The 25,336-nt window shown below is 39.4% G+C and overlaps 1 protein-coding gene across 4 annotated transcripts in view; it reads left to right on the top strand.

The window, feature by feature from the left end:
- FGF13 (fibroblast growth factor 13) overlaps positions 1 to 25,336 on the top strand; it is a 577,259-nt gene that overhangs the window by 196,846 nt on the left and 355,077 nt on the right. Inside the window, exon 3 of one of the 4 annotated variants that reach the window (XM_025373333.1) lies at positions 22,746 to 22,855. The exons of the other annotated variants lie outside the window; for them this stretch is intronic. The gene's annotated coding sequence lies outside the window, so the exon portion shown is untranslated. The remainder of the gene's footprint in view (positions 1 to 22,745; positions 22,856 to 25,336) is intronic. 4 annotated transcript variants of the gene reach the window in all.

The raw sequence follows: 25,336 nt of genomic DNA, 5'->3' as shown, positions 1-25,336 counted from the left end.
AAGAGTGAATACGTCCAGTAGGTCTGACAGACTAACCTGGTGCCATCTTTTCCCACTTCAGGAATTCCTTTGAAGGTTAAATTAGATAATATAGTTACAGTACTTGGCACACAGCAGTCTCTTAACTAATGTTTGTTCTCACTGCCTCTGGACTCATTTCTATTGCCTCCATTCATACAACCACATGGGCATTTATCATGTGTATTTACACACACTCGTGTATGTATTCATATATATTACATATATAGGAGTGTACACATACATTTGTTTGTGTGTGTGTGTGTATATGTATATGTAATACATATATACACATCTATTCATCTCCATTGGAATCATTGTAGAATTACTCCCAACAACATAGATTTATTCTGAACTTTCAATGCAATCTATATAACAGAGTTGGGGAAATAACTGGGGCCTAAATTTTGTAAGAAGTTTGATCCCCCCATCTCCACACAAACCATCCTAGCCTGAATGTTTTTTGATATATATGTATGTGTATATGTATTACATATATGTGTGTGTATGTATATACATATATACACTTGTATATGTGTATGTTTGTATATACATATGTTCTAGAGTAAAATGGAGAGTTACTTAAGTCATTTGAAGGAATGCTGCACCTATTTACCACAGAGGTCTGTTTTGAGTATTCGGTGTCAAGGAAGGATACGAATATTTTAGAATGACAAAACAAACATTACTTTGAGTGAAAGAGATTAGTGCATTTCCATCTTTCTTTAAAAACACAGAAAATAAAGTAGGAAATGAGTCTATTTATGTGGCATGGGGGAAAGCAACTGTCCCTCAAGTGGCCCATTTCTTCTTGGATCTCCATGCAAAAGGCAAACTGGAGACCAGGGAGGCTGGAGCAACCTAGATAGGACATCAGTAGGGAGGCCATGTTATTGGCCCTGAGGCATCTCACAGACTGTCATCTCAAGTACTGTTGTGGAGCCAAATGTTGAAGTGAATAAAATATGTTCTAGTTATGCTTGGGAGACCTCCCAAGTCCAGCTGCCTTACTTTCCTCCTCCCTTTGCTTTCTTTTGCCAAGATTATGCTAGAAGGAAAAGGAGAGAGGAGAGGAGAAAGCTGGGACAACTCCATCACTAAATTATGTATGTTACATTTTTATTTGCACTTAGAAAAACTGGGATTGTCTATCAGCCCTGTGTTTACTTAGCAACTTCAGATTAGGAGAGAACTAGGAAGAATGCTAGAAGATTTGATCTTTCACTGACTTTGGGAAAATTTCTTTGATATCCTGAGCATCAACTTCACTATTTGCAAAAATAGCAATAGAGATAATAGTACTTTCCCCCCTCTTTTCACATATTGCTTGTTATCAACATATAAAGCACAAACAGGTGAACTCCTTCCTCGGTTTGCATAATTCACATTTAAATGAGACTAAAGTGCTTAGCTAAACTCAAAGAAGAAAAAAATGGGCAGAAGTGAAATATTTTCTACATATTAAAATAGCAGAGATTAAAAAGTAATGACATGTATTGGTAAGAGTACAAGGAGATGGGCAGTTTCATGTTCTTCTAGTGAGGGTTGAAATTTTGGTATATGGTGAGAGATAGGCATCTAGTTTCATTCTTTTGCATATCGATATCCAGTTTTCCAGTACCATTGATTGAAGAGACTGTCCTTTCCCCAGTGTATGTTTCTGACACTTTGGTCAAAAATGAGTTCACTGTAGATGTATGGATTTGTCTTTGAGTTCTCTATTCTGTTCTGCTGATTTATGTTTCTGTTTTATGCCAGTACCATGCTGTTTTGATTACTATGGCTCTGTAGTATAATTTAGTGTAAAGAAATGTGATTCTTCCAGTTTTGTTATTTTTTGCCCAGGATTTATTTGGATATTCTGAGTCTGTAGTGGTTCCATATAGATTTTAGGATTTTTTTTTCTATTTCTGTGAATAATATCATTTGTATTTTGATAGAGATTGCATTGAGTCTATAGATTGCTTTGGGTAGTACGGAAATTTTAACAATATTGATTCTTCCAATCCATGTACATGGAATAGCTTTACATTTTTGGTGTCCACTTCCATTTCTTACATTAATGTTCTATAGTTTTCATTATAGAGATCTTTCACTTCTTTTGTTATTCTTAGGTTTTTTGTAGTTATTGTAAATGTGATTACTTTCTTGATATCATTTTTCTGATTGTTTGCTGTTGGCATATAGAAATGCTACTGATTTTTGTATGTTGACTTTGTATCCTGCAACTTTACTGAATTTATATATCATTTCTAACAATTTTTTTTTGTGAAGTCTTTAGTAGGTTTTTCCAAATGTAAGATTATACCATCTGCAAACAAGGATAATTTGAGTTCTTCCTTTTCAACTTGGATGCCCTTTATTTCTTTCTCTTGTCTGATTGCTCTAGCTAGGACTTCCACTACTATGTTGAATAACAATGGTGAAAGTGAACACCCTTATCATGTACCCGATCATGAAAGAAAGGCTTTCAGTTTTTTTCCCTATTCATTACAATACTAGCTGTGAGTTTGTCACATATGGTTTTTATTATGTTGAGATATGTTCCTTCTATGCCCAGTTTTTTGAGGGTTTTTCACATGAAGTGATGATGAATTTCATCAAATGCTTTTTCTGCATCAATTGAAATGATCATATGATTTTTGTTCTTCATTCTGTTGATATGATGTATGACATTAATTGATTTTGTATGTTCAACCATCCTTGCATGCCTGAGATTAATCCCAGTTGGTCATGATGAATGATCCTTCTTAATATATTGTTGAATTCAATTTGCTAATATTTTTTGAGGATTTTTGCATCAATATTCATCAGTGATACTGGCCTATAGTTTTCATTATTTCATGTATCTTTGGTTTTGGTACCGGGATAACACGGGCTTTGTAAAATGAGTTTGGAATTATTCCATCATCCTCTATTTTTTAGAGTAGTTTGGGTAGTATAGGTGTTAATTTTTGAAATCTTTGGTAGAATTCAACAGTGAAGCCATTGGGTCCTGAGCTTTTCCTGTCAGGGAGAGTTTTCAATATGGCTTCAATCTCTTTACCTGTTATTTGTCTATCTAAGTAATATCAGTGGTAATATCTCCCGTTTCTTTTGTAATTGAGTTTATTTGGATCTTCTCTCTTCTTTACTTAGTTAATCTCACTAATTTTCTATCCATTTTACTTATATTTTCCGAGAACCAGCTTTTTGTTTCACTTACCTTTTATGTATTTTTTTTTGTTTCAATTTCATTTAGTTCTGTTCTGATCTTCATTATTTCTTTTCTTCTGCTGGAGTTTGGTTTAGATTGTTCTTGTTGCTCCACTTTTGTGCGGTGTGACCTTAGATTGTCTATTCGTGCCCTTTCAGACTTTTTGGTGAAGGCATTTAATGCTATGAACTTTCTTCTTAGCACTGCATTTGTTCTTTCCCAGAGGTTTTGAGAGGTTGTGTCACTATTATGTTTCAATTCAAATAATTTTTTAATAGCCATCTTGATTTCATTGTTGACCCAACGATCATTCAGGAGCAGATTATTTAATTTCCATGTTATTTGCATGGTTTTGAGGGTTCCTTTTGGATTTGATTTCCAATTTTATTCCACTGTTGTCTGAGAGAATACTTGATATAAATTTGGTTTTCTTAAATTTACAGAGATTTGTTTTGTGGCCTATCATATGGTCCATTTTGGAGAATGTTTCATGTGCTTATAAATAGAATGTATATTCTACAGTTGTTGGGTAGAATGTTCTGGAAATATCTGTTGAGTCCATTTGTTATAGGCTGTAGTTTCAGTCCATCGTTTCTTTGTTGACTTTTTGTATTGATGACCTGTCTAGTGCTCTCAGTGGATTATTGAAGTCACCCACTGTTATTGTGTTGCCATCTTTCTCATTTTTTAGGTCTAGTAGTAATTGTTTTATAAATTTGGGAGTTCCAGTGTTAGGTGCATATATATTTAGGACTGTGATATTTTCCTCTTGGACTAGTCCTTTTATCATTATATAATGCTCCTCTTTGTATTTTAAAATTGCTGTTGCTTTAAAGTTTGGTCTGATATAATAATAACTACTGCTGGCTTTTGGTGTGCATTTACATGGAATATCTTTTTCCACCCCTTTGCCTTAAGGTTATGTGGGTCCTTATGTGTTAGGTGAGTCTCCTGAAGACAGCAGAAACTTGGCTGGTAAATTCTTATCCATGCTGACATTTTGTATCTTTGCAGTGGAGTATTTAGGCCCATTACTTTCAATGTTAGTATTGAGGTATGAAGTGATATTGAGGTGGTATTCTATTCATCATGCTATTTGTTGCCTAAATAACTTGTTTTCTTTCATTGTGTTATTGTTATATAGGTCTTATGAGATTTATGCTTTAATGAGGTTCTATTTTGGTGTTTTTTGAGGATTTGTTTCAAGATTTAGACCTCCTTTTACCATATCTTGTAGTGCTGGCTTGGTAGTGACAAATTCTTTTAACATTTGTTTGTCTGGAAAATAATGTATCTATCCTTCATTTACGAAGCTTAATTTTTCTGGATACAAAATTTTTGGCTGATAATTATTTTGTTTAAGGAAGCTAAAAATAAGGCCCCAATCCCTTCGAGCTTGTGGGGTTTCTGATGAGAAATCTGCGTTCATCTGATAAGTTTTTCTTTATAGGTTAGCTGATGCTTTTGGCTCACAGCTCTTAAGATTCTTTCCTTTGTCTTGACTTTAGATAACCTGATGACTGTGTACCTAGGTGATGATCTTTATATGATGAATTTCCCAGGTGTTCTTTGAGCTTCTTTTGGGGTATTTTGATTTCTAGATCTCTAGCAAGGTCAGGGAAGTTTTCCTTGATTATTTCTTCCAATATGTTTTCCAAACTGTTACATTTCTTTTCTTCCTTGGGAACACCAATTATTCTTATGTTTACCATAGTCCCAAACTTCTTGGAGACTTGTTAATTTTTTAAAATTCTTTTTTCTTTGTCTTTGATGGATTAGGTTCTGCTTGTTCGATTCTATTGCTGAGGTTTTGCAGTGAATTTGCATTTCTCTAAGTGTGTCCTTGATTACCAGAAGTTGTGATTCTTGTTTTAGTTATTCTATTTCACTGAAGAATTTTCCTTTCATTTTCTGGATCATGTTTTTGATTCATTTAAGCTGGACTTCACCTTTCTCTGGTGCCTCCTTGATTAGCTTAATAATCGACCTTCTGAATTCTTCTTCTGGCAATTCAGAGATATTGTCTTGGCTTGGGTTCATTGCTGGTGAGCTGGTATGATGTTTTGGGGGTGTTAAAGAACCTTGTTTTCTCATATTACCAGAATTGTTTTTCTGGTTCCTTCTCATTTGTGTCGACTGTGTCAGGGGGACGATCTGGGATTCAAAGGCTGCTGTTCACATTCTTTTGTCCCATGGGGTGGTCTCTTGATATGGTGTTCTCCCCCTTCTTCTACGAATGGGGTTTCCTGAGAGCTGAAGTGTAGTGATTGTTTTTGCCTTTCTGGGTCTAGCCACCCAGTGGAGCTACCAGGCTCCAGGTTGGCACTGGGGAATGTCTGCAAAGAACCCCATGATGTGATCTGTCTTCAGGTCTTGCAGCCGTAGATACCAGCACCTGCTCCGGTGGAGATGGAGGTAGCAGGGAAGTGAAGTCGACTCTGTGAGGGTCCTTGGTTGTTTTTGTTTAGTGTGCTGGTTTTGTGTTTGTTGGTTTCCAGCCAGGAGGTGGCGCTTTCAAGAGTGCATCAACTGCGGTCCTATAGGGAGGATGCAAACTTGCCCTACGGTCACCTAGTTAAATATTCAGGTTTCTCAGGTGGTGGACAGGGCCACAGAGCTCACAAGAGATTATGACCTTTGTCTTCGATACCAGGGTGGGTAGAGAAAGACCACCAGGTGGGGGCAGGGATAGGCATATCTGAACTCAGATTCTCTTTGGGCAGGGCTTCATGTGGCTGCCTTTGGGATGGGGTTGTGGTTCCCAGTCCATTGGAGTTATATTCCCAGGGTGATTATGGTTGCATCTGCTCGGTCATACAGTTCACCAGAGAAGTGGGTGAAAGACAGGAGTCACAGGCCTCATCCAGCTCTCCTGCAGCCTGCAGTCCTAAAGGCCAGTGTCACTCCCACTATGCCCCCACAACAGCACCGATTCTATTTCCAGATAGCCAGTGACCAGCACTGAGAACTTACCCCAGACCACGAACCTCCCCGTTGAGAAAGCAAGCAGACTCACAGTTTTTTGGTATCTCAGGGAACCTGCAGGAGTGATCCAGTTCCTTCAAAGGGTCTGTGGATCCTCTCGGCTTTCCTAGTATTTTCCTGCAGTTGTTCTTCGAGCAAAAGTTCACTATGTGAGTCTCTACACACTGCTCTGTCAGTCCGAGGAGGAGCTGCAAGCTTGTCCTGCCTCCTATCTGCCACCTTAATCTCTATAGACCCCACAATGCTCAATATTATTCCAATTTTTTGAAGGTTTTATAACTTGTTTTGTGACCTAACGTATAGTTTATCCTTGAGAAAGATCTAAGTGTTGAGGAAAAGAATGTGTGTTCTGTAACTGTTGAATGAAATGTTCTGTAAATATCCATTAGGTCCATTTGGTCTATAGTTCGGATTAAGTCCGATGTTTCTTTGTTGATTTTCTGTCTGGAATATCTGTCCAGTGCTGAATGTAGGGCATTGAAGTCTCCAGCTATTATTGTATTGGGGTCTGTCTCCCTTTAGCTCTAATAATATTTGCTTTATATATCTGGGTGGTCCAGTGTTCTATATGTATATATTTACAATTGTTATATCCTCTTGCCAAATTGACCTCTTCATCATTATACAGTGACTTTCTTTGTGTCTTTCTAGTTTTTGTCTTGAAATCCATTTTGTCTCATATAAGCATAGCTACTACCGCTCTTTTTTTGGTTTCCATTGGTATGGAATATCTTTTTCTGTCCTTTCATTTTCAGTCTATGTGTATTTCTATAGGTTAAATATGTGTCTTGTAAGCAAAAGATCATTTTTTCTGTTTTTTGAAATCCATTCAGCCAGTCTATGTCTTTTAATTGGAGGTTTAGTTCATTTACATTCAATGTTATTATTGATAACTAAGGACTTACTCCTGTCATTTGCTTATTTGTTTTCTGGTTGTTTTGTAGTGTTTGCTTCTTTCTTGCTTGCTTTTTTGGCTTCCTTTTAGGGAAGATGATTTTCTCTAGCAATATGACTTAATTTCTTGCTTTTTAATTTTCATGGATTTGTTTCATGTTTTTTGATCCATTCTGCTATTAAACTCTGATGCATTTTTCACTATGTCAACTCCATTTTTAAACTTTAGAATTTCTTGGGTTTTTTTTTGTTTGTTTATTTCAATGTTTTTAATTTATCTGGTAGCATTCTGAATTCCTTCCCTGTGTTTTCTTGAATTTCTTTGAGTTTTCTCAAAGCAGCTATTTTGAATTCTCTTTCTATAAGAAGGTCACATATCTCTCTCTCTCCCGGCTTGGCCTCTGGTGTCTTATTTAGTTCATTTAGTGAGGTCATGCTTTTCAGGATGGTGTTGATGCTTGTGGAAATCCACCTGTATCTGATCTGGGCGTTGGAAAGTTAGATATTTACTAGTCTTTATAGTCTGGGCTAATTTGTATGCATCCTCGTTGAGAAGCCTTTCCTGGTATTCAAAAGGACTTAAGTATTAGGATCTAAGCCTTATCTTCATTAGGAGGCACCCCAAGCCAAGTAACACTGTGGTTCTTGCCAACTTCTGGAGGTACCACCTTGATGGTCTTGGATATATCCAAAATAAATCCTTATATTATTAAATAAAAAATTTGTTTTCTTCCCTTATTTCTTCCAAACGAATGGAGTCTGTCTGTCTGTTCTGTACCACCTGGAGCTGGAGGGGCAGTGACACAAGCAACCCTGTGGTCAATACCAGTGGACTTCTCCTGGATTAGACCCAAAGCCAGCACAGCCCTGGATTTTGCCAAAGGCCCACTGTAACCACTACCTGTCTTCCATCTATGTTTGTTCAGGGCCCTGGGGCTCTACAATCAGCAGGTGCTTAAGCCAGTCAGGTGTCCTTCCCTTCAGGACAATGTGTTGCCCTAGGCCCTGGTCAGGTCCAGAGGTGCTGTCTGGGATCTAGGGCCTGGAGTCAAAACACTCTTGAAGTCTACCTGGTGTTCTATTGTACTGCAGCTGAGCTGGCACTCAAACCATGAGATGTGGTCCTTCCCATGCTTTCCTCCCCATTCCACAGACAGAGAAACCTCACCCTGTTGCCACCACTACAGGCCCACAGGGGGAAGCCAATGTCCCATAAAGCTCAAGAGCTCTTTAGTTGGTTTGTGGTGAATTCTGCCTAGCCTGGAGCTCACCCTTCATGGCAGTGGGCTCCTCTCTGGCCCAGGGCACATCCAGAAATGTCAGTGAAGAGCCAAGGCCTGGAATTGAGGACCTCACAAGCCCTCTTGGTGCTCTATACCTTTGTGGTTGACCTGGCACCTAAAGTGCAAGACAAAGTCCCTTTTACTTGTCGCTCCACTTTTCCCAAACAGAAGGAGTCTCTTCTCATAGCCAGCATGGCTGGGAATTTGCTGTATATTACCTGAAGTCAACAAGTCTTAGAGTCTCATGCAAGGTCCACAGTGTATTTCCTGCACTACTGGTTATTCAGGGCCCACGGGCTTTTTGGTCAGCACATGGTAAGTCCTGGCAGGACTGGGTTTTTCACTTCAAGGCAATGAATTTCCTTCTGGCCCAGGGTGTGTCTAGAAATGTCATTCAGGAGCTAGGGCCTGGAAGTGAGAACTCACAACTCTGATTGGTGTCCTATTTTACTGTGACTGAGCTGGTATCCATAATGCAAGACAGAGGTGTCTTTACTCTCCCCTCTCCTCTCTTCAAGTGGAAGGAAGGGATTTATTTTGGAACTGCGAGCTGTGCAGCTTGGGGTTGGGGGACAAGTGGTACAAACAATTCCTTAGATTCCCCAGCTGGTGTCTCAGTAGGTCACATTTCCCCCAGAGTCTACTGGCTCTTAGCCAAGTTTAGCACTAAGATTTGCCTTGAATTTGCAGTCCTTGTGTCCCAGATTGCTTTTCTTTTCTTTTCTTTTTTTTTTTTTTTGTGACAGCAATGTCAGATTTATTAAAGTTCCATATTTAAAAATGCAATACATCTTTACGCTTTTGTGTTCATCTTTTTTTTTTTTTTAATTATACTTTAAGTTCTAGGGTATATGTGCACAACTCGCTGGTTTGTTTACATAAGTATATATGTGACATGTGGGTTTGCTACACCCATCAACTCGTCATTTACATTAGGTATTTCTTCTAATGCTATCCCTCCCCACGCCCCCGACCCCCAACAGGCCCCGGTGTGTGATGTTCCCCTCCCTGTGTCCGTGTGTTCTCATTGTTCAACTCCCACTTATGAGTGGGAACATGTGGTGTTTGGTTTTCTCTTATTGTGTTGCTTTGCTAAGAATGATGGTTTCCAGTTTCATCCATGTCCCTGCAAAGGACATGAACTCATCCTTTTTTATGGCTGCATAGTATTCCGTGGTGTATATGTGCCACATTTTCTTTATCCAGTCTATAATTGATGGGCATTTGGGTTGGTTCCAAGACTTTGCTATTGTGAACAGTACTGCAATAAACATATGTGTGCATGTGTCTTTATAGTAGAATAATTTATAATCCTTTGGATATATACCAAGTAATGGGATTGGTGGGTCAGATGGTATTTCTGGTTCTAGATCCTGGAGGAATCACTACACTGTCTTCCACAGTGGTTGAACTAATTCACACTGCCACCAACAGTGTAAAAGCATTCCTATTTCTCCACATCCTCTCCAGCATCTGTTGTTTCCTAAGGTTTCAATGATCGCCATTCTAACTGGCATGAGATGGTACCTCATTGTGGTTTTGATTTGCCTTTCTCTAATGACCAGTGATGATGAGCTTTTTTTCATGTTTGTTGGCCACATAAATGTCTTCTTTTGAGAAGCATCCATTCATATCCTTTGCCCACTTTTTGATGGGGTCGTTTGTTTTTATCTTGTAAATTTATTTAAGTTCCTTGTAGATTCTGGATGTTAGCCCTTTGTCAGATGGATAGAATGCAAAAATTTTCTCCCATTCTGTAGGTTGCCTGTTCACTCTGATGATAGTTTCTTTTGCTGTTCAGAAGCTCTTTAGTTTAATTAGATCCCATTTTTCAATTTTGGTTTTTGTTGCCATTGCTTTTGGTATATTAGTCATGACGTCTTTGTCCATGCCTATGTCCTAAATGGTATTGCCTAGGTTTTCTTCTAGGGTTTTTATGGTTTTAGGTCTAACATTTAAGTCTTTAATCCATCTTGACTTAATTTTTGTATAAGTTGTAAGGAAGGGAACCAGCTTCAGCTTTCTACATATGGCCAGCCAGTTTTCCCAGCAACATTTATTAAATAGGGAATCCTTTCCCCATTTCTTGTTTTTGTCAGGTTTGTCAAAGATCAGATGGCTGTAGATGTGTGCTATTATTTCTGAGGCCTCTGTTCTGTTCCATTGGTCTATATATCTGTTTTGGTACTAGTACCATGCTGTTTTGGTTACTGTAGCCTTGTAGTATAGTTTGAAGTCAGGTAGCATGATGCCTCCAGCTTTGTTCTTTTGGCTTAGGATTGTCTTGGCTATGCGGACTCTGTTTTGGTTCCATATGAGGTTTAAAGTAGTTTTTTCCAATTCTGTGAAGAAAGTCAATGGTAGCTTGATGGGAATGGCATTGAATCTGTAAATTACCTTGGGCAGTATGGCCATTTTCTCGATATTGATTCTTCCTATCTATGAGCATGGAATGTTTTTCCATTTGTTTGTTTCCTCTTTTATTTCCTTGAGTAACAGTTTGTAGTTCTCCTCGAAGAGGTCCTTCTCGTCCCTTGTAAGTTGTATTACTAGGTATTTTATTCTTTTAGTAGCTATTGTGAATGGGAGTTCACTCATAATTTGGCTCTCTGTCTGTTATTGGTGTATAGGAATGCTTGTGATTTTTGCACATTGATTTTGTATCCTGAGACTTTGTTGAAATTGCTAATCAGATTAAGGATATTTGGGGCTGAAATGATAGGGTTATCTAAATATACAATCATATCATCTTCAAACAGAAACAATTCGACTTACTCTTTCCTTAACTGAATACCCTTTCTTTCTCTTGCGTTATTGCCCTGGCCAGAATTTCCAATACTATGAGAGGTGACAACGTGCTAGCAGCCCTGGCTCTCAGGGCTTCCTCGGCCTCAGCGTCCACTCTGGTAGCGCTTGAGGACCCCTTCAGCCCTCCACTGCACTGTGGGAGCCCCTCACGGGCCAGCGTAAGTTCCGAGTGGGTGCAGGCTCGGTCGACCCGCACTCAGAGCGCCAGCAGGGGCCACCTGCACTGGGCAGTGAGGGGCTTAGCACCTGGGCCAGGGACGCGCTGAAATTCTCACTGGGCGTCAGCCACCTCCCCGTGGGGCAGGGCTTGGGACCTACAGCCTGCTATGACCAACCCCCTCCCCCACCAACCTCACTGTGGGCTCCCACATGGCCCGAGCCTCCCCAGTGGGCGCCACCCCCTGTTCCAAGGCACCAGGTCCCATCAACCGCCCAAGGGCTGAGGAGTGCAGGTGTGGCGTGCAGGACTGAGGAGCAGCTCCGCCCGTGGCCCCGGTGTGGCATCCACTAGGTGAAGCCAGCTGGGTTCCTGACTTGCCGGAGGGTACTTGGAGAACTTTTATGTCTAGCCGGAGGATTGTATATGCACCAATCAGCACTCTGTGTCTAGCTTGGTGTTTGTGGATGCACCAATCAGTACTCTTTATCTAGCTAATCTGGTGGGGACTTGGAGAAATTTTATGTCTAGCTGGAGGATTGTAAACACACCAATCAGCACCCTGTGTCTAGCTCAAGGTTTGTAAACGCACCAATGAGTGCTGTGTGTCTAGCTAATCTAGTGGGGACTTGGAGAACTTTTATGTCTAGCTAAAGGACTGTAAATGCACCAATCAGCACTCTGAATAGCTCAAGGTTTGTAAATGCACCAATCAGTGCTCTGTTTCTAGCTAATCTAGTGGGGACTTGGAGAACTTTTGTGTCTAGCTAAAAGATTTGTAAATGCACCAGTCAGCACCCTTTGTTTAGCTCAGGGATTGTAAATGTACCAATCAGCACTCTGTCAAAACAGACCTATCAGCAGGATGTGGGTGGGGTCAGATAAGAGAATTAAACCAGGCTGCTGGAGCCAGCAGTGGCAACCCACTCGGGTCCCCTTCCACGCTGTGGAAGCTTGGTTCTTTCGCTCTTCACAATAAATCTTGCTGCTGCTCACTCTTTGGGTCCACGCTGCCTTTATGAGCTGTAACACTCACTGTGAAGGTCTGCAGCTTCACTCCTGAAGCCAGCGAGACCACAAACCCACTGGAAGGAACAAACAACTCCAGATGGGCAGCCTTTAAGAGCTGTAACACTCATCTTGAAGGTCTACAGCTTCACTCCTGAAGTCAGCAAGACCACGAAGCCATCAGAAGGAAGAAACTCCGGACGTATCTGAATATCTGAAGGAACAAACTCCAGACACACCATCTTTAAGGACTGTAACCTTCGGCCGTGCACAGTGGCTTATGTCGGTAATCCCAGCACTTTGGGAGGCCAAGGCGGGTGGATCACGAGGTCAGGAGATCGAGACCATCCTGGCTAACACAGTGAAACCCCTTCTCTACTAAAAGTACAAAAATATTAGCCAGGCATGGTGGCACACACCTGTAGTCCCAGCTACTCGGGAGGCTGAGGCAGGAGAATAGCATGAACCCAGGAGGCGGAGCTTGCAGTGAGCCGAGATCATGCCACTGCACTCCAGCCTGGGCGACAGAGCGAGACTCAGTCTCAAAGAAAGAAAGAAAGAAAGAGAAAGAGAGAAAAGAAAGAACTGTAACACTCACTGCGAGGGTCTGCGACTTCATTCTTGAAGTCAGCGAGACCAAGAACCCACCAATTCTGGACACACTATATTGAATAGGAGTGGTGACAGAGGGCATCCTTGTCTTCTGCCGGTTTTCAAAGGGAATGCTTCCAGTTTTGGCCCATTCCATATGATACTGGCTTTGGGTTTGTCATAAATAGGTCTAATTATTTTGAGACACGTTCCAAAAATAACTAGTTTTTTGAGAGTTTTTAGCATGAAGGGCTGCTGAATTTTATCGAAGGCCTTTTCTGCATCTATTGAGATAATCATATGATTTTTGTCATTGGTTCTGTTTTTGTGATGGTTTACGTTTATTGCTTTGTGTATGTTGAACCAGCCTTGCATCCTGGGAATGAAGTCAACTTGATCATGGTGGATAAGCTTTTTGATGTGCTGCTGGATTCAGTTTGCCAGTATTTTATTGAGGATTTTTGCATCGATGTTCATCAGGGATATTGGCCTAAAATTTTCTTTTTTTGTTGTGTCTCTGCCAGTTTTTGTTATCAGGATCATGCTGGCCTCATTAAATGAATTAGGGAGGATTCCCCCTTTTTCTGTTGATTGGAATAGTTTCAGAAGGAATGGTACCAGCTCCTCTTTGTACCTCCGGTAGAATTCGGCTGTAAATGTGTCTGGTCTTGGACTTTTTTTGGTTGGTAGGCTATTAATTACTGCCTGAATTTCAAAACCTATTTTTGGTCTATTCAGAGATTCGACTTCTTCTTGGTTTAGTCTTGGGCGGTTGTGTGTGTCCAGGAATTTATCCATTTCTTCTAGTTTTTCCAGTTTATTTGTGTAGAGGTGTTTATAGTATTCTCTGATGGTAGTTTGTATTTCTGTGGGATTGGTGGTAATATCCCCTTTATCATTTTTTTATTGCGTCTGCTTGATTCTTCTCTCTTTTCTTCTTTATTTGTGTAGCTAGTGGTCTATTTATTTTGTTGATCTTTTCAAAAAACCAGCTCCTGAATTCATTGATTTTTTGAAGGGATTTTTGTGTCTCTATCTCCTTCCTTTCTGCTCTGATCTTAGGTATTTATTGTCTGCTGCTAGCTTTTGAATGTGTTTGCTCTTGCTTCTCTAGTTTGTTTAATTTTCATGTTAGGGTATCAATTTTAGATCTTTCTTGCTTTTTCTTGTGGGCATTTAGTGCTATAAATTTCCCTCTACACCCTGCTTTAAATGTGTCCCAGAGATTCTGATACATTGTGTCTTTGTTCTCGTTGGTTTCAAAGAATATCTTCATTTCTCTCTTTATTTCGTTATACCCAGTAGTCATTCAGGAGCAGCTTGTTCATTTTTCCATGTAGTTGTGCAGTTCTGAGTGAGTTTCTTAATCCTGAGTTCTAATTTGATTGCACTGTGGTCTGAGAGACAGTTTATTGTGATGTCTCGTCTTTTACATTTGCTGAGGAGTGCTTTACTTCGAAGTATGTGGTCAATTTTGGGATAAGTGCGATGTGGTGCTGAGAAGAATGTATATTCTGTTGATTTGGGGTGGAGAGTTCTGTAGATTTTTATTAGGTCTGCTTGGTCCAGTACTGAGTTCAAGTCCTGGACATCCTTGTTAATTTTCTGTCTCGTTGATCTGTTTAATACTGGCATTGAGGTGTTAAAGTCTCCCACTATTAGGGAGTCTAAGTCTCTTTGTAGGTCTCTAAGGACTTGCTTTATGAATCTGGGTGCTCCTGTATTGGGTGCATATATATTTAGGATAGTTAGCTCTTCTTATTGTATTGATTCCTTTACCATTATGTAATGCCCTTCTTTGGTTTTTTTGACCTTTGTTGGCTTAAAGTCTGTTTTATCAGAGACTAGGATTGCAACCCCTGCTTTTTTTTTTTCTTTCCATTTGCTTTGGAAATCATCCTCCATGCCTTTATTTTGAGCCTATGTGTGTCTTTGCATGTGAGATGGGTCTCCTGAATACAGCACACCAACTGATCTTGAGTCTTTATCCAGTTTGCCTTCTGTGTCTTTTAATTAGGGCATTTAGCCCATTTACATTTCAAGTTAATATTGTTATGTGTGAATTTGATCCTGTCATTATAATGTTAGCTGATTATTTTGCCCATTAGTTGATGCAGTTTCTTCATAGCGTCAATGGTCTTTACAATTTGGCATGTTTTTGCAGTGGCTGGTACTGGTTGTTCCTTTCCATGTTTAGTGCTTCCTTCAGGAGCTCTTATAAGGCAAGCCTGGTGGTGACAAAATCTCTCAGCATTTGCTTATCTGTAAATTATTTCTTCTTCACTTATGAAGCTTAGTTCGGCTGGATATGAAATTCTGGGTTGAAAATTCTTTTCTTTAAGAATGTTGAATATTGGCCCCCACTCTCTTCTGGCTTATATAGGATTTCTGCAGATATGTCCGCTGTTGGTCTGATGGGCTTCCCTTTGTGGGTAACCTGACCTTTCTCTCTGGCTGCCCTTAACATTTTTCCTTCATTTCAACCTTGGTGAATCTGATGATTATGTGTCTTTGTGTTGCTCTTTTCAAGGAATATCTTTGTGGTGTTCTCTGTATTTCCTGAATTTGAATGTTGGCCTGCCTTGCTAGGTTGGGGACGTTCTCTTGGATAATACCCTGAAGAGTGTTTTCCAATATGGTTCTATTCTCCTCATCACTTTTAGGTATGCCAATCTAACGTATATTTGGTCTTTTCACATAGTCCCATATTTCCTGGAGCCTTTGTTTATTTCTTTTCACTCTTTTTTCTCTAGTCTTGTCTCCTCACTTTATTTCATTCATTTGATCTTCAATCACAGATACCCTTTCTTCCACTTGATCAATTCAACTATTGAAACCTGCGTATGCTTCACGAAATTCTCATGCTGCATTTTTCAGTTCCATCAGGTCTTTTATGTTCTTCTCTACATTGGTTATTCTAGTTCGCATTTTGTCTAACCTTTTTTCAAGGTTCTTAGCTTCCTTGTGTTGGGTTAGAACATGCTCATTTAGCTCAGAGGAGTTTGTTATTATCCACCTTCTGAAGCCTACTTCTGTCAGTTCATCAAAATCATTCTCCATTCAATTTTGTTCCCTTGCTGGCGAAGAGTTGTGATCCTTTGTAGGAGAAGAGGCGTTCTTGTTTTTGGAATTTTCAAGCTTTCTGTGCTGGTTCCTCCCCATCTTTGTGGTTTCATCTACCTTTGGTGTTTGATATTGGTTTCCTACGGATGGGATTTTGGTGTGGACGTTCTTTTTGCTGATGTTGATGCTATTCCTTTCTGTTTGTTAGTTTTCCTTCTAACAGTCAGGCTCTTCAGCTGCAGGTCTGTTGAGGTTTGCTGGAGGTCCACTCCAGACCCTGTTTGCATGGGTATCACCATCTGAGGCTGCCGAACAGCAACTATTGCTGCCTGATCCTTCCTCTGGAAGTTTTGTCCCAGATGCATCTGGCACCCACCAGATGCATCTGGGACATCTGGTGGGTCTTCTGTGTGAGGTGTCTGTTGGCCCCTACTGGGAGGTGTATCCCCGTCAGACTACATGTGGGTCAGGGACCCACTTGAGGAGGCAGTCTGTCTGTTATCAGAGCTCGAACGCTGTGCTGAGTGAACCACTGTTCTTTTCAGAGCCGGCAAGCAGGAACTTTTAAGTCTGCGGAAGCTGCACCCACAGCGGCCCCATCCCCTAGGTGCTCTGTTCCAGGGATACGGGGGTTTTATCCCTAAGTCCCTGACTGGGGCTGCTGCCTTTTGTTCAGAGATGCCCTGCCCACAGAGGAGGAATCTAGAGAGGCAGTCTGCCTTGCTGAGCTGTGGTGGGCTCCGCCCAGTTTGAACTTCCCAGCAGCTTTGTTTACACTGTGAGCATAAAACTACCTACTCAAGCCTAAGCAGATGGTGGTTGCCCTTCCCCCCACCAAGCTCGAGCACCCCAGGTCAATTTCAGACTTCTGCGCTAGCAGCAAGGATTTCACACCAATGCATCTTAGCTTGCTGGACTCTGTGGGAGTGGGACCTGCCAAGCCAGGCATTGGAGGGAATCTCCTGGTCTGCTGGTTGCAAGGACTGTGGCAAAAGCGCAGTATCTGGGCAGGAGTGTACCGTTCTTCCTGGGAGTCTCTCATGGCTTCCCTTGGCTAGGAAAGGGAAATCCCCCAACCCCTTGCATTTCCCGGGTGAGGTGATGCCCTGCCCTGCTTCGGCTCGCCCTCTGTGGGTTGCACCCACTGTCCAACCAGTCCCAGTGAGATGAACCAGGTTCCTCCGTTGGAAATGCAGAAATCACCTGCCTTCTGCGGGGATCTCGCTGGGAGCAGCAGACCAAAGCTGTTCCTATTTGACCATCTTGCTGGACCCTCTCCAGACTGCTTTTCAAGTTTATTTAGGGTACCTGTGCACTTCAGCTTACCATGGTGAGGCTTGCCAGATTTGACGTTCCACCTGCTGGGATGGGCGATTCTCCTCTGAGGGTGGTTTAAATACTCCCTCCAAATGTAAATTAGTTCATCCATTGCAGAAAGCAGTGTGGTGATTTCTCAAAAAGCTAAAAGCAGAACTACCATTCGACCCAGCAATCCCATTACTGGGTACATACGCAGAGGAATATAAAGCATTTTACCATAAAGGGACATGCACACAGAGGTTCATTGCAGCACTATTCATAATACCAAAGACATGGAATTAACCTACATGCCCATCAATGACAGATTGGATAAACAAAATGTGGTAGATATATACCATAGAATACTATGCAGCCATAAAAAATGAGATCATGTCTTTTGTGGGAACATGGATGAAGCTGGAGGCTATCATACTTAACAAACTAAAGCAGGAACAGAAAACCAGACACTGCATGTTCTCATTTATATGTGGGAACTAAATGATAAGAAGATATGAATACAAAGAAAAAACAACAGACACTAGGGTCTACTTGGGGGAGGGCTGTTGGGAAGAGAGAAAGGAGCAGAAAATATAACTATTGGATACTGGGTTTAATACCTGGGTGATGAAATAATATCTACAACAAACCCCTGTGACACGTGTTTCCTTATGTAACAAACCTTCACATGTACTCCTAAACCTAAAATGAAAGTTAAAAAATAAATGAAAATCAAAATTAAAAAATAAATAAAATAAGTACTCAACCCACAGGGGGGCATCAGCTGAAATTATCCCAGTTTTGCTTTCTGCTGAGACAGGGCAGCACCGAGGTCAGTGCAATGTTTCACAGTTGCTGCACTCTTTCTCTCCCAAGTGCAGATTCTCTCTCCATGCCATGTGACCATTGCTAGGGGATAGGGGAGGGGTAATGTTGGCAATTTAAGACTGTCTTTTCTGCTCTCTTCATTGCCTCTTTCAGTGATACAATGTTAACACCCGGTACTGTGAATGTTTACCTGATTGAAGATCCTTTTTTTTTATTATTATTATATGGTTGTTAAATTGCTGTCCTTGAGTTGGGGTGGGACAAGGAGTGGAGCCTTCTCTTTGGTCTTGTAGCTCCACCCCTCTCTGAATGCAGTTGTTAAAAAGAATATTACGAAAGAATATTTATTGGCATAGATAAATGCTCTCAAAAGTGGAGTTGCTTGTTTACATGCTTTGCAACACATTGTAACATTGTTTATAAGAATAATATTGTGTGAAGCAAACCGTAAAATATCAAACAATAGAGGATTAATTAGTACTATAATGCATACTCTGATTAAATATTAAGCATGGTAAAAATCATGAATTTTGGGTGTTTTCTAAGTGTATGAATATTGATGCAAATGCTGAATGAAAACACACACTATATGTTCAGTATAATTTATAATATCTGTAACATATATGTATAGGAAATTATAAGGGATAATATCCTGAAATAATAATTAGTCAACTTTTATGGTAGGGTAATTATTTGTTTAAAATGTATTTATTTCTAAATTTGAAATTAAGTCTACCAAGTAAAATGACTATCAATAATATTATGGATTAGATGTTTGCCCACAAAGTTCATATTGAAGCCCTAACCCCCAACTTGATGATATTTGGAGGTAAGACTTTAAGGAGATACTTAAGTTTAGATGAGTTCATAAAGTTGGGGCACCTGTGATGTGATTAGTGCCCTTATAAGAAGAGGAATAGAGACTAGAGCCTCCCCTCTCTGTTGTCAGAGGATGCAGCAAGTAGGTGGTTATCTGCAACCAGGAAGGGAGCCCTCACCAGAACCTGACTATGCTGGTACCCTCAGCTTGGACTTTCGGGCTTCAGACTGTGAGAAATAAATGTCTCTGTGAAACCACTCAGAATATGGTGTTTTGTTATAGCAGTCTGATCAGACTAAAACAAATGACAACAGCAAAACTGGAGGCTATTTCAAGGATCCAATAGTCTCTAGTGTTATACAGGAGGTAAAACATATATCTCTAATGACCAGAAGTAGTTCTAGTAATTTTAAAAGCATAGATCCCAAGAGGAAATGTTTGATCAATTAGCATGATAATAAAATTGATGGAAAGAGTAGTTACTACTTGGTATCTACTAGTTTCTTGACAGTGTAAGAGGCACTTTTACACCTTAACTCATTTAATCTTTATGACAACATGGTGTGTCATTTAATTTTTATTATGCTTTATGGGAAGGTAGGAATTATCTCAATTTCACAGGTATGGAAAGTACATCTCTAAGAGATTAAGGCACTTAAGATCATATAGCTATGATGTGCAAAAAGCGTGAGAATTTGCTTTGTCTGGTTCCTATGTATCTGTGTTTTTGATCATCACTATGCCAACTGGGTGTAATGAGGGATGAGTTTCTAGAAGGGATGGTATTCAGCTATGATGGTTAACCAATAGCTAGAGTTTAGGTTTGAGTACTCTATTGTATTAGAGATACGTTTTCATTAAGCATTGATGATGAAAGCTGCTTCAGTTCTTAAGCTGTTCACTTTGGATAAATAGAGTGGATTGCAAAAAGGGACATTTTAAACTTTGTATTTTGAAATAATTTTAGACTTACTGAAAAGTGGCAACGTTAGTACAGATTTTCTGCATACTTAGTTTCCCCTCATTTTAACTTCTTCTATTACCATGGTACAATTATTGAAACTAGGCGACACTCATTGATACAATACTGTCAACTACACTACAGATTTTATTTAGATTTCACCAGTTATTCTACTACTGTTCCTTTCCTGGTCGAGGATCTCATCCAGTATCTCACGTTTCAATTAGTTGCCATTCTCCTTAGCCTCTTCTAGTCTGTGACAGTTCTGCCTTTTCTTGTCTTTCATGACCTTGATATTTTTGAGGTATACTGGTAAGATATTTTTCAGTATGTTTCTCAATGTGAGTTTTTCTGAAGTTTCCTCATGGTTAAATTCAGGTTAGGAATTTTTGGCAGGGGTAACACAGAAGTGTGTCTTTCCCAATGCATGATACCAAGAGATACATAATTTCTCTATGTCTCCTTACTGGTGAGGTTAACCTTGATCACTTGGGAAATGTGGTGTCACCAGGTCATTCCATTATAAGGATGATACTCGTTTTCCGTTTGTATTAATTTGTATTTTGTTAGGAAATACTTCGAGATTATGTAAATACCATGAATACCTGTGATTCATCATATGTTTTGCTCACTAATTTTAGCACCCATCAACATTTCTTAACTACAATAATTACTTTTGTGGTGTTTGCCCAGTAGCAATGTTCTATCTATATCACTCATTCTACATTTATTAATTTGAATTCTACTATAAAAACATCTGCCCTTCTTCTCCATTTATTTATTTATTCAATTATTTATTTTTGTCAGTATATACTCCAGGATATTTATTTTGTTATATGGATTGGACTCTATTATTATCATCATTTAATTATCCCTATATCTCATGCTATATAAAATAATGAACTCCAAAAGGAACAGCTAAATAAGTGTAAAAATGAAACCACAGAAAAGCTAGAAGAAAATATGGGTAATTTCCTCTTAAAGTTTGTTGTTTAAGGCTTTCCAACTACAACTTTTCAATTTACATCAAATTCCATATGCAAAAGTAACTAAATACATAAATTATTGATAGACTACATGAAACTAAAACAATTGCACTATAAAACATGCTAAACAAAATTGAAAGACAACTGATAAACAGGAAGAAAATGTTTGCACCATATCACAAAAGACTAATATCCCGCAAATATAAAGAACTCTTAAATCGAGGGCTAAATGACTAAAACCCTCATTACACCCAGTTGGCATAGTGATGATCAAAAAAAAGGGAAAAATAAAGACATGAGCAGGAAATTCTCACACACACACACACGTATATATATGTGTGTGTGTGTGTATATATATATATGTGCATATATATTTGTATATGCAAGATGTCCCATAAATATAGGAAAAATGCCTAAGCTCACTTATAATTAGAGAAATGCACATTAAAACAATAGCAAGATGCTGTTTTCTTCCTATCAAACTGGTGAAAATTTAAAAGTATGACAACATATTCTCTTGGCAAGGCTGTGGAGAAAGAATTACTTCTCTTTATTGCTGATGGGAATGCAAACCAGTGCAAAAGGGGACTTTTTCAACTATCTAGCACAGAGGTTATACAGATGAAACAGAAATGTATTTATTTTCTGGTGATATTTGGGAGAAGGCTACGTTACGATGATGTTTCTGGAGGTCACTGGTAATATAAGTTATATTACATAAGATTATACAACTGACATTTATAGTTACTTGAAATACTTTCCCAAACTCTCCCTTATTGATTGTCTTTAAGAAAATATAGTCATGTTCAGGGAGTGTCAAAATGCCAGCCATCTCCATTGTTACTGAAACTATTTCTGCTTCCCTCCTACTCTCCACCTCATTCAGAGATCTGACTTATTTTCTAAAAGAGAGCTATGGAGTCATATAACTCAGAGCTGAAAAGACCTTTAGAGATGATCTAGCCTATGCCTGAATGATTTAGAGGAGGAAACGAGGCCAGAGAGGGGCAATGACTTGCCCAGGGTCACACAGTGAGCCAAGACTGGAAGAAAAGGGTCCTGACCAGAATGCTCCATATCTCTTGCAAGATATGTGTAAAGTACCAGACACACAGTAGGCATGCAATATATGAGAGCAATAACAACCACTTGTTTCAAAGGGTGCAAGGGTTCCCAATTTTAGTCCATGAGAGGAATTTGTGTTTTAAGTACCAAATTGAGGAAAGCATGCACTCTATTTCTGTGATCATTAATAATATTTCTCCCAGGGTTCTCAAGTAGCAGCCATCCATTAGCACTTAACAGCTATAACATCATGAGAGGCCATCAATGGACTAGCGACTACTAAATTTCAGGCCAGCTCTATTATCTTTTCCTCTTGATAGTTTGACTCTGAGCTTTAGTAACTGTGGGCCTGCACTGGGCCCAGGGCCTCCATTTCAAAGGAAGCTTGTGGTTGCACAGTGTACAAGGATGCATACCGAGGGAAGTAATGGGAGCTAGATTCCAGTGTATGGTCTGCTAACTAAGCCTGGAGCCCTTGCTTGGGACTGTCTTTTCCCAAGGAAGGGGGACTTTGTTCTCCCAAAGGCTGTCTACATGTGCCTACAGAGTTGTGTCTACCTTGAGGGGAGAGCTTTCTAATTCACTCAGAGGTGCCACATAGGGTAATGGAGGCTGATACGGTTTGGCTCTGTGTCTCCACTCCAGTCTCATCTTGTAGCTCCCATAATTCCTAAGTGTTGTGGGAGGAACCTGGTGGGATATGACTGAATCATGGGGGCTGGTCTTTCCCGTGCTGTTCTCGTGATACTGAATGGGTCTCATGAGATCTGATGGTTTCAATAACAGGAGTTTCTTTGCACAAGCTCTCTGTTTGCTTGGTGCCATCCTCATAAGATGTGACTTGCTCCTCCTTGTGTTCCTCCATGATTGTGAGGTCTCCCCAGCCACATGGAACTGTGAGTCCAATGAAACCTCTTTCTTTTGTAAGTTGTCCAGTCTCGGATATGTCTTTATCAACAGCGTGAAAACGGACTAATACATAGGCTCTGGTTAGAATTCAAAACCAAGTCTGTCTAAACATAAAGCCTATGTTTCTCCATCTTTACTCAGAAAGCTATGTTTTTATTTATTTATGTGTTATTTTTATTTTTAATGATTTAATTTTTATGGGTACATAGGGGTAAGGGCTGTATTTTTAAATCTTAACCCAGAAAGCTAGAAAATTTTAGAGAATATCTGCTCCAAATCTTACCCTTCATAGACCATAATTTTGGCCCCCTATGATTAAGTGCCCTGCACATAATCCCACAGTACATATACCTCACTCTGAAGGTATCATTCAGTGTATTTCTGGAAAAAAAGGAAGTCTCTATTTTTTCAAATATTAGGAAATCTACAGGCCTTGAGACATACTGTTCAGGCAGGATTCTTTTAAGATGCCAAAAACATACTTTCAGCATTCCTTTGTTTATAAATAAAGTCTTTAAAACTATCTGCCTGGAAATTTATACTAAGTCTTCACTTAATTCAAGGCAGTGGATATTATAGCTTATTTGGGGACTCCAAACTTGCATTTTGGGGTTTTAATGTGACACAATAGTATGAACACGGTTTGGGTATGGATGAATCTTGGTTCTTTCCTAGTGCTTTTTCAAAGTAGTTGTATAACTCTGGGCTGGCCATTTAACTCCACAAAGATGTATAACCTGTTTTTTTCCCACTTAATAGTAAATTATTATTGTTTTCCCATGTCATTATCATTTTATATAATTATTTTTATGTCTGCATAGTATCATTGTGTGGCTCAACTATCAAATGTAATCAGTCTCCTATTATGGTTAGATGTCTGTGCTATTTCCCATAACTGTGATGATTACTGTTATAGCTTTATCTCTGCAAGGCCTCTAATTCTGAATGTTATTTTCAGATGAAATCTGCCTACTCCAGATATCTATGACAATACCAAGAAATTTATTTAGCTCAGGAATTTCTAAATATGAAGAAATTAGTAATAATAGTTACTGTTTATTGATTATCTACCAGGTGCTGGATCCCTTCTAAATGAATATTTTGGGTTAGGAAATGTTTCAAGGTGGGCCTCACCGGCTGTTCACTTCAATTGTAGGGAGATCCGGTAAGAAGTGTAGTTGTGATCACCATAGCCTCCTGGTATTCTGGCCAGTACAACTCGGCAGCAAAATAAAATCCCAGGATACCAAATCAGTTTCAAAATGGAGTTCTTCCATACTGACAAACTTGCTTCTAGGGAGGGAAGTTTTCATTTTGATCTAGTTTCTAAAGAGGCCTTTCTGGTAGTTAAATGCCATTTCTCTCTTAGTTTCTTCCTTTCATTGTTCCTGGTTGCAGATATTAAAACAAACATATCATTAGCATAAGAGAATAAACTTATTTCCCAACTCAGTGTAGCATATATTTTACTCGTCTATAAGTGGTAACCGACAGCCAAGGATACATGTTAAGAGAAAGAGTATAAAACCTTAGCCCTCATCTTTCTAAAACGAATACTTAGTCATTCTTAACTTCTGTTCTCAGCAATCTTCAGGATATTTGTGTACATTGCCTAGTGTTGAGGAAATGAAGTACAAAAATTTATTAAGAGATGAGCTACAATAAGGAAGACACCAGCAAGCATGCTCAGAATGACGCAATGGTGTGCAATTGTCTCTTTCACTCTTTATTTAAACCTCAAAACTCTACGCTAGTTTCAGCTCCTGCTTTCTTTGATTGTATTTTAAAATGAGGCAGCTAGGTAGATTGACTGTCCCATTCACCTAAGTAGTAAATGATGTTTGTGTGTTCCAGTGCTAGAGGAAGTTTGGGCTTTCTGTGTGATGCACATGTTGCAGTCATATATACTAATGCTTGCATACTCCCTCTGCATGCTAATGGCAGAGAAAAGCTATTTTGAATGAGAATATTTACATTCCGAACCTGGAGCCTTTTAGAAAAATAGTAACAAATTTTGATAAATTTTCAATCGATGGACTTTCCTACATTTTTATAGAACATGATTTAGAGATCCCAGCTGAGGAGCCTATGATAATAGCTCATCATTATATAGCATAGATTGCATTCAATTATTCATTTGTTCGTTCAACAAATATTTATGAAACACATGGTATACGCCTTTTCACCTGTACTAAGAATTAGAAATCTGATTTTCTGACTTAATTGCCAAATTCATCTGCTACAGAAAATAAGGTGATTAAAGAGAGATGTTAGCATATGGCTAGTTGCTGACAGGGAGCAGATGATATTCACAACAGGAGTGAGTATAGAGAAAGAAGAGGAAGGTGTTAATAAAGGAGATTTTGGAAGACCAAGATTTAGGCAAGGAGTGTAAATATAAGAGTCCACCAAGGAAACTGTGAGAGATCATATAGTGAGTTAGGTGGAAAATGATTCTGCTTGTTGTT

This window comes from Theropithecus gelada, chromosome X (genome assembly GCF_003255815.1).
Source record: "Theropithecus gelada isolate Dixy chromosome X, Tgel_1.0, whole genome shotgun sequence".
Lineage (NCBI taxonomy): Eukaryota > Metazoa > Chordata > Mammalia > Primates > Cercopithecidae > Theropithecus > Theropithecus gelada.
Note: the sequence above shows the minus strand (reverse complement) of the source record. Positions and strands in the feature narration are given on the sequence as shown.